At 30.7% G+C, this 14,811-nt stretch overlaps 1 long non-coding RNA gene across 1 annotated transcript; it reads left to right on the top strand.

Annotated features, from left to right (window-relative positions):
- Nucleotides 1–3,675: 3,675 nt before the first annotated feature.
- Nucleotides 3,676–5,175, top strand: LOC140872827 (uncharacterized). The gene is made up of 4 exons (XR_012147924.1): nucleotides 3,676–3,848; nucleotides 4,233–4,296; nucleotides 4,368–4,399; nucleotides 4,976–5,175. It is a non-coding gene; the product is annotated as an uncharacterized lncRNA (long non-coding RNA).
- The last annotated feature ends 9,636 nt before the right edge of the window (nucleotides 5,176–14,811 follow it).

The following is a 14,811-nucleotide window of genomic DNA, read 5'->3' as shown; positions in this document are numbered from 1 at the left end:
GTTCAGGTCGGGTTGTAGAAAATATTATTTAACAAATTGTCAACCCAAACCCAAATCAACCCAAAAATATCCAATCCAAATCGAAACCCGACTAACCCGAACCTACACGATTTTTTTATTTTTTAAATTAATAATTAAATAAAAATTTAAAACATACATTAATAATAGTAATATTTTACATAATAATCAAATCTAAATTTATATATTATTTAAATTTAAAAGTCTTGCTGTATAAATATTAAAGCATACTTATTAAAAAAATTATTTGAAAATATCAAAATTGTACAAAATAAACATTAAATGACGAAAATATATTATATCAAAATACAATAATTTTAATTTTTTTTCAAATATACGACATATAAAAATGTAGTAAATCTTTAATAATAATAATAATAATAATAATAATAATAATAATAATAATAATAATAATAATAATAATAATAATAATAATAATAATAAAAAGTTTCAGGTCATCTCGAGTCAATCTGAGTTTACCTGAACTCGGTTAATTTTTTCCATATTAGCTTTCGGGTCAACACGATTCGACCCGAAATCAAAACATCTAATCTTAACCCGATATTTTTTGGCTCAATTTTTGTCAGGTTGACGGGTTGGGTTGATTTTTGACAACCCTACTTCTCTTGGATGCTATAATTTTACACTACATAAGGAAAATGAATGTCAAATGCACAAAGTGTAGTGGAAATGAAAGCAAATAATTCATCCGTATTTTTATTCAATGTCAAAAAGTTTATTATTGTAAATTTATCAGCACACTATTTTTATAAACAATAATTAACCTTTTTTTAACGTTTGTAAGACTTTTTTATAATCCCATAAACACCTTTGTATCACCCAATGTTTTCATATTCTATGTTTTCATATTCTATCTATCTATATACATATATACACACATATATATGTATATATATTCCCAAAATACCATTTAGCCACTCAAATAAATTTTTTTTAAAAAATCAACTACTAAAGTCTCCGATTCATTTTAAAATCATGGTCTTAAAAATATTATCAAGTAAATTTTTATTTTTTTAACCTTATTAATTAAATATATATAACGCTTAAAAAGAAGCATGAAAGTCAAAAATTAAAACTGAAATCCACAAAATAACAAAATATAAATAATATATTCTATAATTGAAATGGAACATTTTAATTAAAATTAATTAAATCTACACAAATCCTTCCGATTTAAGGTTATAAATCAAAACTATTTATCAATATTCTAGAAGGTGGTTTATATAAGATGTAATTTTGATTTTTTGGTATCTCAATATTTATTTATTTTTTGGAATCTGAAATTTCATAAAATCTGAAAATGATAAAATAAATTTATATGATCATCTTCACGGCACAATCTGAATTTTTTTAGTTGATTAGATAATAATGTTGGTTTCTTCAATTTTTTTATTTAACAATATATTCAATTTTACAAATTCAAAAATTTTGACGGTAAATCGTGTTTTACTGCCAAAGTTTTCATTTCACCATTTGAATTACAAAAATCTCTCCACCAAAAGTTCTCTACAATTTCAAAATTATAGTGATAAAGATAATCCATCAAAGTTTCTCAAATCAAAAAATCTGAAAAGATAAACTTCCATTTAAAATTTTTAAGTTCCTTAATCGTTTAATCTCTATAAAACTTTTGCCTTCCTATTAAAGTTTTAAAGTTTCGTACAAAAATTTATACAAAATCTTTTTCTCAATTCTCATCTTCCCTCGTCATTCAATTCTTTTTTCACGAACTACTTTTTCTTTCTGCTTTTGGAGGTAATTTATTTTTCAGCATGTGGTTACTTTCTTGGACTACAAAAATTTGTAGAACACTCCTTACATGGTTTTACGTTATTCTTGAATATTGATCAATTGGAAATTGATAGATTACTATAATTTGTTTCATACATGGTTCGTTTTTCGCGTGTCATTTTGGAACACAAATAAATTTTTGTCTAAATATTTTATTTGTTTTTCTCAGATCCTTTTAGAAATCAAATGCACTAATATTCTGCTTAAGGAATTCTGCCTACAAGTCTCAAGCATTTACATTTTTGCATTTGTTGGATCCTGAAATTTGGATTATTTGACTTTGTATTTTGTATTGTAGTATTTGATTGTTGACTACGATGATAATCGATCAAATGTTTAAATTTTAAACTTTCATTAAATATATTTTTCTTTAATGTTTTTTTAATCCTTGGTTTTCCAACCTTATTAATTTGTGTACAAAATAATTTTACCAAGGATTGTAAAATTAATTTAATTAAAATTATGATGATGGTTTCGATATACTAGAACGTGCATCCTTATACAAATATTTTGTTGGAACACGTTTTCAGATCAGTGTGATATGATACCCGGAGCAGCGGAAGTTTAAAAAATTTTATTTTCTTATATGGAACAATTTCATATCATGGGTATCAAATCCTAACGATTAAAATCAACATGTAAAATAATAATAACAATTAATATTTTACCTCTTCAAGCTATGACTTGATTATGGACACCAACAGATTAATATGCTCTTGTTGTAAATCCCAGGAACTGATCACTCGCTCGATCAATCTCCTGAATTAGGTCCACGAACAGAAAACTAAAACCCTCTGATTGATTACACTAGAAATCAATCAGATGTTTATCGAAGAGATTTACAGATTTGATCTGTTAATTCAGAATGTAATTTTCCAAAAATCACAGACTGAATTCTCTCTCAAAAGGGAGACAGGATTTTCGAATTCTCCTTATAACTCTTCTAGGATTTTCAAAAATTGCTCTGTCAATTATGAGGTTGTGTGTGTTGCAGTATTTTCGAAAATTGCAAGAAAATAAAACTGCACCATCTACTCTATATAATTTCTGTACTGGATTAAGTTATATGTCTAATAGGACACTAACTCCTTAGGGCCCATTATCCATAACTTAAGCCCAACAAGCCAAGCCTGTTATTATAGAAATTAATATACAATTCATCTTGACTCCGATTGATAAACCGATTTCACCAATGTGCACAGAAACCATTTCTGCACCTTTTAAAGTCAAGATAATTTTTCTGAATCCGAATTCAGTGATTTTCAAAAATGTCCATCCCTATGTTATTTTAGGAAATTCCACTCCCTTTAGTTAAGAAGTCCAACTTCTCTTTCGCTAAATTTAACTCTTTTAATTTAACTATCTCAACGGGGATTAGTAATCCATTACTTGTGTGACCCTCAATGGTTCAGGGATACAGCTAGCCGTGGGCTCACAACTCCTTGTGACTCGGAACAACAATTTCCAACTTAACCATCGAATCATGGTAAAAGAGCCTAGCAACATCGCCCCATGATTCCTTAGGTATCACTGATAGTGCCTGCAAGAACCTGTAGGTTTTGGTTAGCGTACAATACGGTCCCTTCATCCATATATCCCGATCGAATCAACAACCATTGGTACATCGAGAGTCGTTCGAGATTCGATAACTATGCAATGCATCTTGAAGATTAAATAGTGACATCGCATGTTGTAACGCCCTGTTTTTATCTTAAATGAGTTTATTTGAGTTAATCAGAGATTACAGAGTTCTCGAGCCGGTTTGTTTTTGATCAGGGTCCTTTTTGCAAATTTTGGAAATTTCAGGGACTAAAATGCAAATTGTGGATTTTATATATTATCTACTCTTAGAATTTGTTTGAGAAAGTCTTCATCTTCTCCTCCTTAGCCGCCTCCTCCATTAGAGCCGCCCCCTTCTCATTCCAAGCTTTGGGATTTCAGTCCGAGCTCGATCCGTCCGTTGGAAATTATTTCTGAAGGCAGATTAGCGATCACTGCTGCGAGAGCTTCGTTCTATCGTAAGTTTTTCTACAATCAGATACATTCTAGTTTTTGGATGTTGTTAGAATCGTTCTAGATTCGAGTATGTTGTTCTCTTCAGAGTTCTGATCGTTTATTATCTGTCGGTTTTGAATTAGAGCGACGTTCGGAATTGTTATGGTTTTTGGAATCTATTTTCGAAAATCATGATTTTGAGATTTGTTGGGTTTGTCTTGTTGTTGTTGTATTAGCATTGAATTGAGTTGATATCGGTATTGAACTGCTGTCTGCGTTGCCGGTTTGTTCAGTTATAGCCGTTATACCGTCGATTTGAGTTTTGGAGTTTCGAACCATTTTGAGTTATGAACTTGGCTTGAAAGTTGATCGTGGCTATTGATCAATCATCTCTTGTATTCGTACAGATTCGTTGAAATTGTCGAGCCCTGTGTTAGCAGCATTGGATCGTCGAGAGTTGGACGAAGAACGGTAAAGAGATTTCCATGAATCGTTGATTGTTGTTTAGGTTGTATAGTTATTGATACAATCTTTTGTTGTAGCTTTCCAGAAGTTGGAACTACTGCCTTGAAAGGTAAAAGCAGTCATCGTTGCGGGATAGCATACTCGGGACTGTTGGTTCTCGAGTTTCCCTTTTTAAATCACATATTGCATCGATACTTGTTCTAGCATGAGGAACTTGTATTTTGTTGATTGATTGAGTTTTGTTATGTGGCTTATGTTTATGTTTCTGTTATGCATTCATCTTGAGCCTACTTTGATTTCAGCGGGCAGAACCGCCCTTTTTGTTTAGACGTTTGGGAACTATGATTGAGTGGCCTAGGTTGTAGTATTTCGCCTAGTGCTAGCATACTCGTTATGGTTGCTCAAAGTCTAGAGGAGTGGGATACGTGGCACCACCTCGATTGGGAGAGTCGGTGGGTTGTTACGTGATCTCATCCTCGGGATCCCAAAAGCACAGCAGCAATCCCTTGTTTATCAGAATCAATATCCTGGTTTTTAAAGACATGCATATCATTAACCTTGACTTGAATATGTTGTCTTGATAGCATGTTGTTGATTCAATATTTGATATGTTGCTTTTACTGGGATTATCATTCTCACCGGTTATCCGGCTGTTGCTTTGTTTTGTATGTGTACTTGGCAATAGGTGGGGCATGATCAAGTCAGAAGAGGCATGGTTAGCTCCGAGGGAAAGTTGTAGAAGTGAGACTCGGTATAGAAGTCGTGTCAGCATGTTCATCTAGTTTAGATTGTAGCATGTTAGAATTCGAACTTCTTATGTTTGTATTCGTATTGTAATAGCCAAGACCGTTGCATGTTCTAGCCTTTTGGGCATTTGATCAACTCTAGAACTTCATGTATTAGTTGGAGATTTCGTGATTGTAATGCATGATTATTAGTTGATGGTTTGGACTTGAGTTCTAGCATAAATTTCTGCTGTTTTTGCCCTGTATTTGTCCTCGATCGATCGGCAGAAAGTTGCGGATCGAGCGAGAGCTTTTGATGCTGTTCTCTATTTTGATATTTTGTGTCTCGCTCGATCCGTAAAATATTGCAGATCGAGCGAGAGCTGGAATTCTCGGGCAGAACCTTTTTGGTTCTAGGCTCGCTCGATCGGTAAGATCTTACCGATCGAGCGGAGCACTGTTTAATTTTTTAAAAAAAAAATTTATTGCTTTGAATCTTGGATTGTAGCTTGCCTTAATTGTTTTTAATACCGAGATTAGTTGTTTAGAACCGAGGTCTCACACATGTGCTACTAGAAAACCAAGTAACCTAAATCACATCGAGTACTCTGGCCAGAGATTTGTCACACTAATATCTCCTCAGATCGCATAGGATATCCACGCTCGCAAGCGTGTGGTGAATCCTTGACAACAAAGCATCGACTCCTATATGTGTCGTAACTGTACCCAATCCCGACACCTGATGACCATCATAGAGTCGGTAAACGAGTCAAAGTACAGTACTGGCATATAGAGTCTCAATGATGTTTCAAGTAGTTAAGGACTAATGGTGTACAACCAAAACCGCGGACTTATCCACTCAATTAATAATAACTACTTGGAAAGTTCGGATAGGGTAGTTCGATCATTCATCATATGAATATCCATTTGCATGCTTTGAACATCTCTATGTTTCATACCAATGAAACGTGGTACTTGGCATCGCAAATGCTAGTCTCAATCTCGAGCGATCCTTATCCTTATTTGCGGACGGCTCAATTGACTAGGAACTATTTAGAATATACAGTGACTATAAGATGTGTTTCATGATAGTGATCTCTCTTTATTCACTATCTCATCTTACTTACACTATAGTATATTCAAGGTTTTTATCAAAACAACAATAGTATATCACAATATAACATTATGAAGAAAGATAAAGAAAATGCCATTAATGAATGTAAATTATATTAAACAAAGATTGTTTACAATAAGAGACTCTCAAAGCCCTTTGCCACAACTTGGCTAGCGGGGCATCAACTCTTTCATATTTACTTCTATCTTTTTAGTTTTGAATTCATAAGCATAACAGAACTACATCCTATCAAATATAAAAATAAAAATAAAATTGTAATTTTTTTATTTTTGAATTTATGTGACCGTTCAATACAATTTGTTTCTAGCAATTTGCTTCACTGTTTAGTTCTTCAAAATTACTCATCACCAAATTGGATTTTTTTACTACTTTTTGTATTTAGGAGCGATGCCGAATTTTGTTTTATTTGAGTGATAAAATTGCATATTTTTAATGCACTGCTTTAATTTTTTTTTTCAGGTTTGATATTTAGTATGCAAACAAACGAATGTTAAAGTTGCTTCAAAATATACGTGGAAGATCTCATAGAGATGATACGAGTAACAGAGGATGTGAAGATGAACCTGACACACGAAACATTTTCATTTACTTTTATTAGGATTTGGAGTATTATTGATGAATTTGAAATATTTTTATTTATTTTATATTAGAAATTGGATTATTATTGATATTTTTTTTTGAATAATAGTTTTTTATTAATTAATGCTACATTCGTTTTTTTTTATTGAATTATTGGATATATATGAAGGTTTTTTTATTGTTTATTTGATGTATATTATTTATCTATTTTATTGGTTGAGGAATTATTTCGAAATGAAATATATTTTGAGGACCGGTTCCAAACCATTCTTACAACCAACGGTTTCTAAAGCGGTTTAACACTGGTCATATATTTCTCGCTCTTATACAGATGGAATACAAGAGTCATCGCACTTATATCTATGAAGTGTAGGAGCGGTGTAAGACCGTTGTTACACCTCACAAATTTAAATGCACTTTGAAACTGATCCTAAAGGCAAAATAACAGAAACGTTTCGAAATCGTTGTGATATGCACGACATGTACGATCGGTTTCAAACCGCTCTTTAGTTGCTACCATCAACACCGTTCGCTAATCACTCTTAAATGCATGGCGTGTAGGAGCAGTAGATGACCGTTCTTACACTTCACTAATTTTAGAACGCTTTGAACCGGCTCCTAAATGCACAAAAATAGGAGCATTACAAAACCGTTGTAATATGCCCAATGTGCACAATCGGTTTCAAACCGCTCTTTAATTGCTAACATTAATAGTGGTTTCAAATCGCTCTTATATCCAAGGCATGTAGAAATTGTTTAAGATTGTTCTTACACGTTACGACTTGTAGAACGCTTTGAAAATGTTCCTAAATACACAACTATAATAACAGTTCGAAACCGTTGTAATATGCATGAGGTGTACGAGCATTGTCAAACCGCACCTAAAATGAACAATAGAAGCGGTTTTTCAACTTGTACCAACTGTCCAAAAAACCGTTCTTAGAAGATATAAGGGCGTTGATAAGAGGATCAATTTTGTAACCGTTGGTAAAAGTGTTGGAGCGGTTAAAAACCGCTCTTAAAATTAAAAATAACCGCTTCTATAAGACATTTTTTTTGTAGTGTTTCTTGGGATGATTTTGGAGCAAAGGTTTGTGATCTATTTATAGGAAAAAGTTGGGGGGTTGTTGAAGTGTGAAACCATGATGTGAATGACATCAAGTTTGGTAGCCTCCATGGTTGATTTGAATTGTTGAATCCAACAAAGGTGTTTGAATTCCAACATATATAATTATGAGTGATTATATGTTCACTCTGTAACCATACATCATCTTCTTCCTGCCTTTAGATTGTCGATCCTTTGGCACGAAACAAGGTTTGCCACCATGCATACAAAACCCGGCTCGTATTGCCGGCTCGACACCGAACAATCGCAGCCGTTAATTTGTACGTAGGTCTGGTTTCAGTACCAATCCTGGTTGCTATCGTCTTTTTTTTTATTTATTTGAGAACTCGCAGTTACTATCATCGTTGTGCACTGGGTAAACCCTTAAATTAATGTAATAGCCTGTAAATTATGCTAGTCAAATAAACTACACTAATAAAGCCTTGTGTAAAAGGCAAATTTTGCTCAAGAATTCTTGCCCTTTATTATAAAATAATAATATTGCGGATCGTCTTTCTTTTGTAAGATTATTATATATGGTATATAATTTCAAAACTCCATGTTATTTTTTTATATTATAACGAAGAAAGTATAAATAGATTGGACAAAAACCTTTTTTTGGATATGTTTAGTAATAGAATGTGGGGAAGAGATCTTGTTCAGTTCTAGATGATTGGCTCAAATATTTGTTTAGTACAAATATTTGGACGTTCTCGGATTATAAGATGTAAACGCTTATAAATTTTGATTGAGTTGGTTTTTTTGTTACTTTAATGGTTAAAATTAATGATAGACATGACACATGTCAATCATCCCACTTAAATCACTCGTAAATTTGTATATGTTTAAGACTAAATCTGCAAGATGAAAATTTGGGATCAAAATCTAAATTGAGAAAGAGAACAAACAACTGAGCATGAACTGAACATTTCTCCCATTAATCTTACTAATAAATTGACAAAATTAGCGACTTGGATACATTTTTTAAACATTTAGGATTAAATCAAGTACTTTTCGACTATTTATTATCTTTACTATGTGTCCGGAAAAATTAAAAATGAGATTTAAAATTGGATTTAAAATCTTGGATTTAAAATTTCATTATAGTGTTTGGCTAATGTTAGTTAGGATGGATTTGATAGTTAAAATTAAATTAATTTTATATTTAAAGTTTTTTTGTTTTACTTATTATTTTAAAATATATTTCTTATTAATAATATTTAATAGTAAAATATTTTTTATATATGGTATATAATAAATGGGCAATTTTCTCAAAAATCCCCAAATGCAAACATATTTTGCTTTGGGGTCCCTAGTCATAAAATGTGGTACAAAACAATACAAGATATGGTACAAAAGCATACAAGATGTGGTACAAATTAACAAAAAATGTGGTACAAAAAAGTGGCTAGGGAGTGCAGAGCAAAACATGTTTGCATTGGGGATTTTTGAGCAATTTTCACATAAATATAAAAAATAAATATAATTTATAAATATAAGAAAAATATTATTTTTTATTAAATAATTTTTTAATAATGAAAAAAATTTCATCAAAAGAAAATTGAGATAAATTCAACAAATTATGATAAATTAAATTTTTAGCATAAAAAATAATTGAAGTTTATCGTAAAAATAAAGAATTTACGTAAATTTTAAACGGAAAATTGGACATAAATCCCTAATCACAAACTCCACTTTAAGTTCAGTCCCCATGTCATGCATTCTTTTTCTGCACTCCCTGATGCACCAGAAACTTATTTTCAACTCCCTCTTTCACATATTTAATCTTTTTAACCCTTAATTCTTATTTTCCCTAATTATTAGCCCTAATTTCCTTCCCTTTGTTCTCCAACCCACTCTCGCCTCTTTCTTCTCCAACCCATGCTTCCTTCTTCTCTCAACTTGAGAACTCACGGGAGAAAAACCACGGCCTAAGAAACCCACTCACCTACAACACGACCCACGAAGGTTTCGAAGAGGGCGATGACAAGGGACGAGTCGAAGCAACACAGGAGACGAAGGCAGTGAGTTTCTTTCTCCAAGTTTGATATTTTGGTCGGTTTTTCCAATTGTTTCTGCGATTTTGTGCTTGATTGTGCTGGATATATTTTATAGAAGTCGATTTATTTATTTTTTGAAGCGAAAAGTCGATTTATTTTTAATTATATAATTTTGTTATTTTTAAGCTTAAACATATAGATGATCAGGATACCAAAGTATATAAGGCCGTGTAATTCTTCTCCATTTATATTCTGATTCATTTTTTTGAATCAATAAAACATAAGTTTTTGTCTATGTTGGTCACCTTTCTGCTGTTTTTTTTAATTTAGAGGCATTTTCTTAAAAGGTCTATAGCAAGGTAGTATATTGAATTTTGGTAGTATTTCTATTTCGTTCTCTTTGTTCTTTGCTCTCTGTTCTTCGCACACTTTAATATATTGTTTTATTTTGTGTCTTTTTATTATTGATTTATGGTAGTTTATTAGATAGTTTTATTTTGTGTCTTTTTGTTGTTGTTTTTATGGTAATATATTTTGTGTTTTTTTGTCGATTTTTTTGGATTTGTATGTCCATTTGCAGCTGTTTTTTTGTTGTATATCTCTTTGTCACACTTTTTCTTTTTAAATGCTTGTGCAATTAATTGGCACGATTTTTTGGGATTGATAATGAAATAATAATTTAAACCGTAGAATGAACAATTTATTTTCATATGAAATGATCACTAATGATTTTTCCCTTTAAAAAATGATCACTAATTTAGTGATCAACCACTATTGCGTCAATTTTATTACTCACATCTACATATAATCACCGCAATCAATTTCTGCACTATTTCATATTGTTGTTGTAATTTATATTTTTATTTTGTTTTTGTTGTAGCTTATGCATTCGATGTGTGCTAGTTTGTTTAATTTAGAGAGATTTTCTTAAAAAGCATATAGGAAAGTAGTATGGTGATTTTTTACCTTTATTTAAATGAATTTGTTAAATTAGATTTTTGATTATGTGAAGTTCCTAAATTATCTTTTTTTACCAACAATTCTAATTAGATTATTATTTGTTCGATTTTTGAAGTGTGGATTTTTTAAGGGCGTGTTGTTGCCGCACTTTTCAGTTTGCTACATATTATATTTCAAACAATGGAACCTCCCTTGAAGTTTAATATTTTTTTATATCAAGATATCATAGATCTTTAATATGTCAAATGAAGAGTATGAATTACAATGGTGTATTTTGCATTATGTTTCATTCAATTTGTGTTAGTTTGTTTAATTTATCTGTCTTGTTTAGTTTGTTTTGATGGATAATTTTTGGTTTGTTTGATTTTTTGGTGTGTTTTGCATTGTGTTTCTTTGTCGTTTTTTTTAAGTTACTAAGTTTGATGGTATGTGTTGTTTGGACGAAATTTAGGAAGCGTATGATATATTAGAATTAGTAATGATGATATTGTTGTTTTTTTTTATGCAGAAATGGTTAAAAATATTTGATGAAAATGAGGCACATATGCAGAGCAGAAAAGATGCAAATGATTCGAGGGAGAAATTAGAAGCACTAAATAAAAAAATTGATAAAAAAGTGTAGATTTTTGTGTTTCCAATTCACAAAAAATGGCACTTGTTCTTACTTGTATACAGAATATAGAAAAATGTGAACCGGGTTTTGTGTTGACAATAAGATGCAGATTTTGATTGTGGTATTTACACGCATTTGTGGGCGGTGCTCGTGATGACGATGAAGCATGGACGTACGAAAAAATATTGCACAATGAATAGTATTTAGAGCATATATCACCACAACCATTTCATGCGACAATAATTGGGTGTTCAGAAAAATGTCATGAAGATTTCATTATATTTTATGTTTTCGTTGGAGAGCAAACCATTTTTAGGTTTAATCAATTTTTTTTTTCGATTGAATGATTAGATGCAGAAAACATGCATATAATCTTCGGATAACGTGTTCTTACTTTAAACTTTTTTTTATCTAATTAATGCATAATATTTGGAAAAAAACAACTTTTTACCATCATTTGTATTTTTCAAGAGCAAAAAAACACTATCGACTTAATTATTGGCGCAAAATAGCTTATTTTAAATTAAAAAAATAGTCTGAATTTGTTACAAAATATGTATGGAAGATGTACCAAATTTAACAAATTCTCATACCACAATTAGACGTTATTATACTTTATTTTCAAGCAAAAGTACTATGTATCGTTACAAATGGTACTATTTACCAGCACCACAATGTAAAATATGTATGAAAGATGTACCAAATTTAACAAATTCTCATACGACAATTAGACGTTATTATACTTCATTTTTAAGCAAAAGTACTATGCACCGTTACAAATGGCACTGCGTTTCTGATCACGCACCAACACCACAATGTAAAACATGTATGGAAGATGTACCAAATTTAACAAATTTTCATACCACAATTAGAGTTTGTTATACTTTATTTTCAAGCAAAGATACTACGTATCAATACAAATGGTACTGCTTTTCTAACCACGCAACAACACCAAATGTAAAACATGTATGGAAGATGTACCCAATATAACAAAATCTCATACCACAATTTGATGTTATTATACTTTATTTGCTAGCTAAAGTATTATGTATAGATATAAATGGTACTGCGTTTCTGACCATGCATCAACATCACAATGTAAAACATGTATGGAAGATGTACCAAATATAACAAATTCTCATACCACAATTAGACGTTATTATATTTTATTTTTAAGCAAAGGTACTAAGTATCAATACAAATGGTGCTGTGTTTCTGACCACGCACCAACACCACAATGTAAACACATGTATGGAAGATGTATCAAATTTAACAAATTCTCATACCACAATTAGACGTTATTATACTTTATTTGTTAGCTAAAGTACTACGTATTGATATAAATGATACTGCGTTGTTGACCACTTCATTTTCAAGCTAAAGTATTTTTATTTATACTATAAAATTAGACATTTGATATGTAAACACGTGTTAATCACAATTGATGATACAAAATTAGGACATTGTATGCACAGATAGAGTTATTTTAACCATATATGTTACAAACATATACAATGGATACATATACTTGTGTTTGTTAATCACCATAGATGCTACTAAATTAGACATTGGAATGCATAAACATGTTATAATCATGATTGATACTAAAAATTTAGACATTTTATGAGTGAAAATATTTTAATCACCATTGATGTTACAGAATTAGGACATTGGATGCATAGATAAAATTATTTTAACCATATATGTTACAAACATAAACAATGGATACATAACATGTGTTTTGTTAATCACCATATGTGCTACCAAAATTAGACATTAGGACTCATAAACATGTGCCAATCATCATTGAATCATGCACTTGATGCATAAACATGTATATGATTGGCACATGTTTATGAATCATATGTCCTAATTTTGTATTATCAATGGTGATTAACACATGTTTACATATCAAATGTCTAATTTTGTAGTATAAATAAAAATACTTTAGCTTGAAAATGAAGTGGTCAGCAACGCAGTACCATTTATATCAATACGTAGTACTTTAGCTAGCAAATAAAGTATAATAACATATAATTGTGGTATGAGAATTTGTTAAATTTGGTACATCTTCCATACATGTTTTACATTGTGGTGTTGGTGCGTGATCAGAAACGCAGTACCATTTGTAACGATGCGTAGTAATTTTGCTTAAAAATGAAGTATAATAACGTCTAATTGTGGTATGAGAATTTGTTATATTTGGTACATCTTTCATACATGTTTTACATTATAATGTTGGTGCGAGATCATAAATGCAGTACCATTTATATCTATACATAGTACTTTAGCTAGCAAATAAAGTATAATAACGTCAAATTGTGGTATGAGATTTTGTTATATTTGATACATCTTCCATACATGTTTTACATTTGTTGTTGTTGTGTGGTCAGAAAAGCAGTACCATTTGTATTGACACGTAGTATCTTTGCATGAAAATAAAGTATAAGAAACTCTAATTGTAGTATGAGAATTTGTTAAATTTGGTACATCTTCCATACATGTTTTACATTGTGGTATTGGTGCGTGATCAGAAACGCAGTGCCATTTGTAACGGTGCGTATTACTTTTGCTTAAAAATGAAGTATAATAACGTCTAATTGTGGTATGAGAATTTGTTAAATTTGGTACATCTTTCATACATGTTTTACATTGTGGTGTTGGTACACAGTACCATTTGTAACGATACGTAGTACTTTTGCTTGAAAATAAAGTATAATAACGTCTAATTGTGGTATGAGAATTTGTTAAATTTGGTACATCTTCCATACATATTTTGTAACAAATTCAGACTATTTTTTATTTCAAATAAACTATTTTGCACCAATAATTAAGTCGATAGTATTTTTTTGCTCTTGAAAAATACAAATGATGGTAAAAAGTTGTTTTTTCCAAATATTATGCATTAATTAAATAAAAAAAAAGTTCAAAATAAGAACACGTTATCCGAAGATTATATGCCTGTTTCCTGCATCTAATCATTCAATCGAAAAAAAAAATTGTTGTACTACTGGTCAATATTATGTATGGAAGCTGTACCAAATTTAACATAACATCATACCGCAATTAGTCTCTGTTATATTTTATTTTTCATATATTGTACTACTGGTCAATATAACTGGTACTGCGTCTGACCATGCACCAACATCACCATTAATGTTACAAAATTAGGACATTATATGCATACATAATGTTGTTTTAACCATATATGTTACAAACATATAAAATGGATACATATACATGTATTTGTTAATCATTATATATGCTATCAAATTAGATATTAAAATGCATAAACATGTGATAATCATAATTGATGCTAGTTATCAAAAGTCGAAACCAAGATTAATTAACATAAAAATAATTTATTAATTAACAAAAAAAAAGTTAAAAATTTGCGTTTAGAT

Source organism: Henckelia pumila, unplaced genomic scaffold (genome assembly GCF_033568475.1).
Source record: "Henckelia pumila isolate YLH828 unplaced genomic scaffold, ASM3356847v2 CTG_477:::fragment_3, whole genome shotgun sequence".
NCBI lineage: Eukaryota > Viridiplantae > Streptophyta > Magnoliopsida > Lamiales > Gesneriaceae > Henckelia > Henckelia pumila.
The sequence above is the reverse complement of the archived record's forward strand: the minus strand, read 5'-3'. Positions and strand labels throughout refer to the sequence as shown.